This window comes from Gavialis gangeticus, unplaced genomic scaffold (assembly GCF_001723915.1).
Source record: "Gavialis gangeticus isolate Ggan-Ray unplaced genomic scaffold, GavGan_comp1, whole genome shotgun sequence".
NCBI classification, from domain to species: Eukaryota; Metazoa; Chordata; order Crocodylia; family Gavialidae; genus Gavialis; species Gavialis gangeticus.
The window spans coordinates 3,676,530-3,686,304 of NW_017729005.1; positions in this window are offsets into that span (position 1 = coordinate 3,676,530).

Below are 9,775 nucleotides of genomic sequence, written 5' to 3' on the forward strand. Positions count from 1 at the left end.
TACCATTACTGGTTTAGCTGGACATGTCAACTGCTTCCTTTATTTTGCTGACCAAACTGGTTCTCGCCTCTGCACAGGTTTACTCTACAGCAACCCAGAAACAGGCTCTGGGCCTTCTGCTTAGCCACACTTCTACAGCTTGGTCTCAGCCCCTCGAAAATGGCCAAGGCTGGCAACAGCACTGTCCAAGGCCCAGCCAGTCCCAATCCTCTGAGGCCACAGGAACCAGCCATACGCCCCGTCCCACCTTTAGAAGCTGGCCCTAGACCATGGGTTTTGCATATGTCTGGGCAAAGACTTTGCTCCTGATCCCACTGCAGTTCCTGGATTTGGTCACCCCAACCCCAGCTTCAGTGCCCAGCTGTCCTTTAACCCCAGCTTTGGTGCCCAAGCTCTCTGAATCCAGTTCCTGGACTGTGCCTGATTATCAAGTGCCCTTCCCTGACCTTCCATGCCCAGATCTCCAACAGAGAAGAATTCTCTTCTCCCATACATTTGTACAGCATCTCATCTTACAGATGGGTTGCCAGTCAGAGCTTCTAAGTGCCACCAAGATAAAAATAATAAGTGATCATGTGTCTTTCTAAAGGAAGAAGATATTTCATTGAAGAACATTGGACGAGTAATGTTTTGGGCTGTGTGGGAAAGATAAATATGCTTGCAAATCACTAAGTATTCATGAAAGTGAGGGATTCAGAACTGTGGCCCGAGTCAGGGAAAGACTTTAATAGCTGTAACTTGGCAACACATTCTGATCTCAAGTAAAACAACCCTCTCTTGTCTAGCCTTTCACTGCTGCTATACAGAAACTGCCAGTAATGTTCAGTTACAACACAAAGTGGTGTGATTTTCACAGATCAAGACTTGGACACATCCTTACATGATCTATGTCAGGATTGGGCCAGGTCTCTCACAGCATAAGGCAAAGGTAGCAAGCTCACTGTGCTCAACAGGCTCCCAGATAAAAAAGATATCATTCTCCATTTCTTCACTTGAACTATATTTAGCACTTTCATTCAACATATTCAGTATTATGGGGCACCCATTTAGTGCCAAATAGTTTTATTCTTGATCCAGTTGCCCAGAAATCAATTAAACTGACATCCCTCTAGTGCCTATAAATTACAAAAGCTTTCCTGAGAGAGGATTAAGCACTAGCTATTATTCTGAACTCGGTTTCACTTAATCTTCTTAGATTCCTATTAGGGAAAGAGATTAGGAATTTGTTTCTAAATAGATGCATACTTTTGTTTCTACTGTTATTTAAAGAATAGCACTATCTTCTATGTAAAACATGCAGTCTGTATGTACCTCACCAGCCAGTTGACATGTGTCATCACCCAAGATAAAGTGAGGGTTCTGGACTGCCAGATCTGCTAAAATAATTAGCACTGCATAACAAACCACATTGTGGGAAATAAATTAAACACAGAGGTTGTAATCCAAGAATTGAAATTACGCATCTATTGCTGGCTAGCAGTATTAGTCTTATACCTACAGAAGCATTCAGAGACCAGTTGAACATGGAACTGGAGTGAGCTCATCTTTGTTAACTTTGAGGATTCCAATGCATCTTTCCTCACAGACTGCAAGCAGAATTCTGTTCCCATTTAAATGTCCCTAAAAACAGACCAATCCTATTGCCATCAGTTGATTTATTCTTGATTTAGAGAGAGAGAAACAAGAGCAGAATTTGGCTCCGTACTCAGTATCTGCAATTAGAAGACTAGCCAATCTGCTGACTTCAAATCTACTTGATTTGTTCAGAATCGCAACACAAATTACATATGAACACTAGAAGAAAAAGCATATGAAGGATCCCTAACACACTGAAGTCCAGATTCTCAGCTTCAGATAAGGAATGTACCGTGTAAGAGGCAAAGGAGCAAGGGTGACTTGAGAGAGATGTCCGGACCAAGAGATGGACGTCTAAGTCTTCTGCTTTTGCTAGCAGTTCAAGGTGTCTAGAATTTTGAACTTACAGTCAACTAAAGGAGCAATCTTCGGAGCTATTTTTAAAAATAAAGTCTCATATTTATTTTCAAGGTAATGCTAGATAGTGCAGTTCAAAATGTATTCTAACTGACATAATTACATTTCCAAACTGCAGGATGTATACTCTAAACAAAAAAGGTACAATAAACAATGTTCCTCCCATCTCACCACCCCAGATTTTCAAAAGAAGTTCAATTCTGAATTTCTTAAAGTGAAACAGAAGATAAAGTCTATTTTGTGAATGGGGGCTCCTAGATTTAACCTTGCAAAAAGGTGTTTTATATGCACTTTGCCTGGATAAACATTCTCACAGAAGTTGTAAGATAACGCAGCATCAGATAATTAGTGACATAATGGGTGCGTCTACATGAGACATTTACTGTGCAGTTGACTAATTAGGTACGCAGGAAGCATCAGACATGTGCCCCTACTAGGCCGGAGTAAACTACTCCACAGCAAGATAGTACTTATAAATAGCTCTGCAGCAGTGCACATGTAGATGCTGCCTCAGCTGGCTGGAGTATAAGGGTACTTCAGTGTGGGGGCTGCCTGCCAGCCAGGGCTGCTCTGACCTGGCTTAATGTGCTGTGAATGAATAAACTGGAGCAATATAATGGTGTGCGCCCAAAAGCAATAAACTGTGGAGTTCATTCATGCACAGTAATTGCATGTGTAGATGTGTCCCATCTGTCATATTTTCCTGGGGTTTTTTCCCTTAAATATGATGTATCAGTTCTGCTACCAGTAATTCATAATCAAAGTCAGCATCAGCATTTAGAAGGGCTGATTAAATAATCTTTATGCCATCAGGCCTCACTGGTCTTGATCTCTGTTTTCAAACTCTGATGTCACATCTACAATCATGCAGATCACCCTTCTGACTTAAGACTCTGTCTGGAGAGGCAGAAGAGTCATTTCCATATGGCCCCTGACCGACAGAACACTTAGGAAATGATTAACCAGTTATTAACACAAATAGGTGTAATAATTTTGGATCTGGTTTCTATTGTACCTTAAACTGAACATATGACAGAGCTCAGACCACACCAGGATTTCAACTGGCCTTAACGACCTTACCAGATGACAATCAGCTGATTACTGGTTGGTTCCAGGACTGCATCAAGGCTCGAAATGGCCCCAGTGCAGTTCTGGAGCCAGCCAAAGATCAGCTAATCATCATCAGCCATCAGGGACCAGTGTGGCCAGTCACAGCACCTGTGAGGTTCCAATCAAGCCAATGATCAGCTGATCATTGACCAGCTCTGGGGACTGCACCAGGGCTCCAGCTGGACCTGGTGGAGTCCCCAGAGCCAGGGGACAATCATCTGATCTTCAGGCACCTGGCTTTCAACTTGCCAGTGCAGGGAGAGCCTGAGATTATGATCCTGGATTCCCCCTGCACTGACAAATACAGCACAATTGGGATCTGATCCCTGATCTCAAAATCACACATCCTGCCGTATACATGTGGCCCGACCAGAGGCATGATTATTAGTATTAAGGATCAGATCTCATTGTGCCTTTAAATGAAGGCCTGTCAGTAGCCTGTGAAATGCTGGAAGGGCAAATCTGTAAAACAGATTAACTTGTTTAGCAGCATTTAAAGTCAGGCATGTAATATTACTAAATACTTAAGAAAAGCAGTTCATAGTGGACATACAAAACTGCCAAGATTACTGACTTTATTTAAAGTGCCAGATTTCCTGGTAAAATAATCTTTCTGTGTTTTTGGAAAAAGTCTGGTTAAAAACATATGACTAGATTTTGAAAACGTATACAAAAATGATGCCTGCCCTTAGAAAACTAACTACTAAATCTCTCTCTCCTGATGCGTGTTTCTATCCACTTGATCCAATTTCCAGAGTCTTTTCAATTTAGTTTTAAGTCTTCAGGACATAAGCTAGTAGGGGCTAGAAGGGATCACATGAGGTCATCTAGTCTAGCTCCCTGTTCAAGGCAGGATCATGTCTCATCAAACAGCCCTAGTCAAGTGTCTGTTCAACCTGCTGTTGAAAATTTCCAGAGATGGAGATTCCACAACCTCTTGGGTAGCCTGTCCAATGCTTAATCACCCCTCGTAGTGAAGAAGTTCTTCCTAATCTCCACCTACATTTCTTCAGCTGCCATTTGAAACCATTTATCCTCATCCTGCCCCCTATGACCACAGAGAAAAAGCTATTTCCATTCTCTTTATAATTTTTTTTTAAATATTGAGAAGACTATTATTAAATCCCACCTGAGGTTTCTGTTCTCCAAATTAAATAATCCTAGTTCTTTTATCTTTTTCTCCTAAATCATGCTTCCCAGGCCTCTAATAATTTTTGTTGCTCTCCACCGGACACTTTCCACCCAGTCCACATCTGTCTTGAACTGTGGGGTCCAAAACTGGACACAATACTCCAGGTGAGGCCTCACCAGTGCCAAATAGAGCCAAAGGATCACTTCCCTTGATTTGAAAGTGACACTCCTGTTAATACAACCCAATATGCTGCATTTTGGTTTTTTGGGGGGTAGGACAGAGGGGGTTGGAAACAAGACCCTACTCTTGGCTCATATCCATTTTATGGTCTACTGTAACCCCCAAGTCCTTCCATGCAGTACCACAGTCTGGCCAACCATATCTACAGTCTGTATTTGTGCATGCAATTATTCCATCCCAACTGCAAGATTTTGCATTTGTCCCTGTTGAATTACATCTGATTGTTTTTAGAACCTTTTCTCCAATTTATCCAGGTCATTCTGGATTCTACAGCTCCACCCACCTTGGCGTCATCTGCAAATTTGCTAAACATGCACTCAATCCCATCATCCAAATGATTAATGAAAATGATAAGACCAGACCTAGGACAAACCCCTGGTTGAACCCCACCCAATCATCCTCTGACCCAGATATCAAGCCACTTATGAGTACTCATTGAGCACTTTCATTGCTGGAAGTCTTCCATCATTGCCATTCACTGCAAATAAAAGTTACACACAATGAAAAATATGTGCAAATTTCATCCAGAGGTCTAATTTTAATAGAAATAGGTGTTACTAAGACTTGAATAAAGACTATTTTTAAGTAATGCCTTTAAGCAAATCATTCCTTAAATTATATACGTGATCTAGTAAAACACATTTATTGTTAGTGCAACAATCATCAATACATGGACATGTGCTAATAAATTCCCAAAATACCCTTATCAAGGAACAAATTATATGTGGCTAAATAAGTAAGTATTTGCACGCTGTAATTAAACATTCTAACTTGCCACAAAAAGGGGTAGTCTATGTTTATACTAAATGAGCTAGATTTCTTTTCATCCCAGCAGTAACTGTTAAGCATTTCTTCATTAGCATATTAAAAAAATCATTCTCTACAAACATTAATTATGGTCACTATAATTAACACAAATTAAATATGAAAGGAAAACTATTATTTTATTTAATACACCAGCATTAAAAAGCTAGAAAATGTTATTTTAGATTAGCCAGCTAACATGCCATCAAAATTGAATGCAACCAACAGCACCTTTAAAGTCAATTATGTATTTATTTCACTTATCAATCATGAACAATAGGTCCAAGATTTTCATGTGTCCTAGATTTTTTGTTCTGTTAATTCAGCCCCTATTATAAATCTCTGCAGCAAGATGAAGTTCAAAAAAAGGAAGGTGTTAGATTGATGAACTTCAAATTTGTGCTCGCTAACATCTACAGTAAGGGTGCTCAACCTCTGGCCCGTGGGCCAGATGAGGCCCACAGAGCCATTGCATCTGGCCCATGGGGCACCCCATGACGTAGAAAGTTTGGCAGTGCGAGAGTGGTGGCCATTAATAGTCACCCTCCCCACTGCCAAATTACCAAAACCCTAGCCCCATGCAGCCAGTTAGAGCCAGGCCATTCTGCAACCCCTTCTCCCCCAGGGCTGGGTCACACCCCTTTCCCCCTGTGAGAACAGGGTGGGCTGGGCCATGCCCTCTTCCCCCACAAGATGGGCCACACCTCCTTCCCCCGACAGGGTTGGGCCATGCTTCCTTCCTTTTCCACCAGGCCGGATCAAGCTCCTGTCCCCTGTAGGGCTGCATTGGAGCCAGCCTGCCCCCTGCCACACAGCCAGATGGTGCCTGCCATGTCCTCTGGGGCACCAGATCAGAAACACCTGCTGGATCCAGCCCATGAACATATTGGACACTGCCAATCCGGCCTGCTGCAAAGAAAATTAAATTTGGTCATGTCAAGTTGACCGAAGTCCCACAAGCCTTTTCAAGATGATTTAGAATTGGCAACGATTGTGGCCTGAAGCTAACCCCAGTAAAATACTGACTGCACAGAACAATAGGACTATAACGTGGTGACCATTGGGACTAACTAAACGCAAGAACAGAATAACAACAGGAGACATAATAGGAAAGGATTTCAAGTGTGTAAGGATATGGTATTGTCTACTTAGAATCTATCAGTTAAAATATTATAATCAGCTTAGCACTGATGATGGTGATGTCACTAAAGGGTTAAATAGCCTAAGCAAGTGAAGTCAGTGTTTGCTGTTCTGTTCAGATTTCTGAGGGAGAGGTCTGCATGGATGTCTAAGGAAAGATCAAGTCTTTGGATGGGAGCAGCACAACCCAGGAAGCTTTCCCAGAACGGATAGCTGAGGGAAGTAACTCCGGCATAACAGCTCTAGACAGACTGTGAAGCGGTGAAGAATTACATTAACGTGCTCAGTCTTTGGTAACTGTCTGCTTATATTCTGACAGTCCCAGTAGAGTTGACTACTTGTATTCTGGCAACCCCAGGTGATAAATTGCTTTGTGCATAGTAGATGTTTTATAGTCAATACAACTTCTGACTGTTGGGCAAGTGCCGGTAGTTAATCAGAGAGTTCTCCTTGCCCACAGAGAAGTAGGGCTTGAATGAGTTGCAGCCCAACATGGCCCACTGGGCAAAAATGTTGAGCACCACTGAGCTACTGCATTATTGGAAAAATACTGGAGGTGAACATGTTTCATGTTTCATGTTTGATGTTAGAGGAAAGCATGCAACAGATTGATTCAATGTGTTATGCTTAGGTCATTCTGCGCAATGTCCACAGGGAAAAGACTATGTATTAGGCAAACTCTGAACACATGCTACATGTTTGGGTAAAGAAAATGACAAAACATAGAGCTTTATCAGTGCTTTATTTGTGGCTATGTACTTCACTTCAAGAATGATGCAGAAGATAGGGGCTGGATTTCAATGGAGTTGTGATCATTTACAGCAGATAAATACCCGCCCCAGTGTTTTGCATTCTTCAGTGAGACCTCAGGAGAGAGTTTACATGCTCCTTTAACACTGCAGTACTCAGCAGCAGAGTATCCTCCATTTAAGGGGTGTATTTATGGCAATACTTCAGAATCAGATTCCAAGTATTCAGTGCAAAGCACCATGTGATTTCAGTTTTTGTCAGAAAACAAAAGGAGAGTGATTTGATAACTTGCTGCAGGCCTGCATTGCTTGAGCTACAGTCCCGATGCTTAGCTTCTACATAGCAAATCTCATAGCATATTCTTTGAAAAATATTCATGATAAGATTAAAAATATATATTCATTGACATTCATAGAACTCTGGAAATTTACCAGAAGTTATAAAATTGTATGGTCATGAAGAGAAATAGTTGCAGAATTATCTTGGCAGGTAAGTGTAGATTATTATTGTCTATTCATGTTTGGGCTTTCACCTTGATACTTCTAAGGTCTGATTTCCGGAAGTACTGAGCAGCGGTAATTCAAATGGACTTTAACTGAAGTTGCGGGTGGTTAGCACACCTAGGCATCAGCCACAGACTGCAGACTAAACATCCAAAACTCAAGCAGTCAAAATGAACATTCAAGGCAAAATGTCTAAACGTAACGTGTTTGTATCACTTCGAAGTATAGTGGCAGCCCAAGTGCATGAGCAGAATGCAACAAGTAAAATGGAGGCTTCCAGCAATTCTCAAGTATTCTAGCTGATCTGGTAAAAGTATAAGGAAAAGTGAATCTGGTGCCCCAGACAAGATCAGAGAAGAACCCAACGGCTTACCCTGTAATTCTTTGCCTCTCTCTTCTAAGCAGAACCACTATGCAAAGGCTTTGGCTTCATCAGAATGAGAACAATATTTGCAGAACCACTTTACATTAGGTTCATACTAACTTGATGTTGACACCACAGGTGGGTTTCCACTGGAGATTTGAACCATTTTTAGTCTAAGGAGATGGACACGCATCTGCTCATTAACAAAGCCCAAATAGATTAAGATGCCCAGAAGAGACTAACCCCTTGATGACCTCAAAAGATATATGGTCCCTACTCTACCCTTACAAATCAAGCTCAAGTGAGAGACCCCTTAGATTCTAGCAGTCGCTGCCTGCTGGTCCTGCCAGCTGCAGCACAAAGAGTAAGATGAGTGATCTGAAGGCACTAATCTGTGCATGGTAAACTCACTCATTAAGCCTCACGATACTCTTCTTTGCAACAAGCTCTATCAGATCCATTTCATGGGTAAGCAGAAAGAGGCATTGAGGGAGTTAAAATCTAAAACTATGAAACCACTTTGGTCCAAACAGGATGATCTCTTGTTCTCCTCTGACATCCTGTATAACCCAGCCCGAGTAATTCTCTATTGAGCCCAATCATTTGCATTTGACTAAACATATAAATTTGCTTAAGTGAATCAGCTGAGAGGTTGGGAAGACATCCCAGAAATCAGGGCTCCCTGTGTTCTCAATTCTCCAACCTCTTCATTAAAAAACAGGCCCTAAGGAAACCATAGTTGGCTGCTGGCCCACCAAATGAGGTGGCTAGCTTGGGAGTCCCCATGAGCAGCAGAAGCTGATCCTTAAAAATATTTTATAGCTCATTAAGAGGAACTGTAATTAAAATACTATTAAGGCATTTTCAAATCAGCCTGGAAAATAGATTAAACAGAAGCAAAAAGCAATTATTGTGCAGTTAAAACAATAATTAATCTTGCATGCAAAAAAAAAAGCCTTAAAACACTTCATGAACTCTTAAAACATCCCTGCTGCAAAGTGTTTTCAATCCAAGGCAAAAAAAAGCCAACCAGAAGGGAAAAAAAAAAAAGCAGGAGACAGAATGTAAAAGCTTCAAGCAAGGTACCAGAAGAAGTGATGTTTGCTGCCAGAATTGTTGAGGACACAGTTTGGGTACTTTTTTGTCCGAATATTTTTGGATATTCTTTTTTGATCACTTCTCCCTTGCTTCTTCAGCTTTCTAGTCTTGGCTGTGTTACTGATGCAGGAAGGCCTCCAAGAAGTGCCAAAACATTTTGGGAAGTGGAATTCGATGCAGTTGATGCATTCCATGTGCCCAGTCATTGCAGAGCCTATACCTAACATGGTGAGGGGCTCTTTTCCTAGCGAAGACACCATTTTTTAGATGAGAAATGAGAGGTCTTGTCCATTTGTAATTATTAAAAGATTGCTTGTCTTTCCTGAAAGTAAGGCCAGTATCTTCAGACTTCCCCTTTCTAAATTCCCCTGCAGTTGGATACGGTAGTATTTTTTTCTTTCTTGTGGTAAGCTGTAAAGTCCATGGTTAACTGTTTACACGTGCAATGTTCTGCCTCTGTGGTAGGGTAAGGTCTGCTCCACATTTCTTACCTCTGCCACAGATCGGTAACACAGCTGAAATTGGGTGCTTAAAGCACTAAGATCCCTAAAGGAAAGGAGCTGGAAAAGAGCAAACCATTAATACACCCATTACCTCACATTAAATGACCATAATCCCATCAAGGAAACAAAAAGCAGTGCA